Source organism: Monopterus albus, unplaced genomic scaffold, assembly GCF_001952655.1.
Source record: "Monopterus albus unplaced genomic scaffold, M_albus_1.0 scaffold245.1, whole genome shotgun sequence".
In the NCBI taxonomy this organism is placed as follows: Eukaryota; Metazoa; Chordata; class Actinopteri; order Synbranchiformes; family Synbranchidae; genus Monopterus; species Monopterus albus.
This window is the reverse complement of record NW_018128125.1, coordinates 100,599-101,207: the sequence shown is the minus strand read 5'-3', so window position 1 is coordinate 101,207 and position 609 is coordinate 100,599.

The window sequence follows — 609 nt, the reverse complement described above, 5'->3', positions numbered from 1 at the left end:
CCTCACCCACTCACCCACAAACTGTCCACACTGGGTCTGCACCCCACCCTCTGTGACTGGCTCCTAGATTTTCGGACTGGCAGGCCCCAGACTGTCAGGATTGGCAATAGGACTTCAGCCAGCATTGTTATGAACATTGGCACCCCACAAGGATGTGTCCTTAGTCCCATCCTCTACACCCTGTTCAGCCACGACCGTGTCGGCTCCCACAAAGACAACATGATCCTGAAGTTCGCGGACGACACCGCAGTGATAGGTCGCATCACTTGCGGGGACGAAGCAGCCTATAGGAGGGAGGTGGCCGGTCTGCTGTCATGGTGCAAGGACAATAATCTCAGCCTCAACATGGACAAGACAAAGGAGATGATAGTGGACATGAGGAAGGAGAGGACTGTAGGCAGCCACTGTTCATGTGGGGGCTTGAAGTGGAGAGGGTGAGCAGCTTCAAATACCTGGGCGTCCACATCAGTGAGGACCTCACTTGGACACATAACACCACACAGCTGGTCAAAAAGGCCCAATGGCGGCTGTACTTCCTGAGGAGGCTGAGGAGGTTTGGCATGTCACCTAGGATCCTTTGCAACTTCTACAGCTGCATCATTGAGAGTA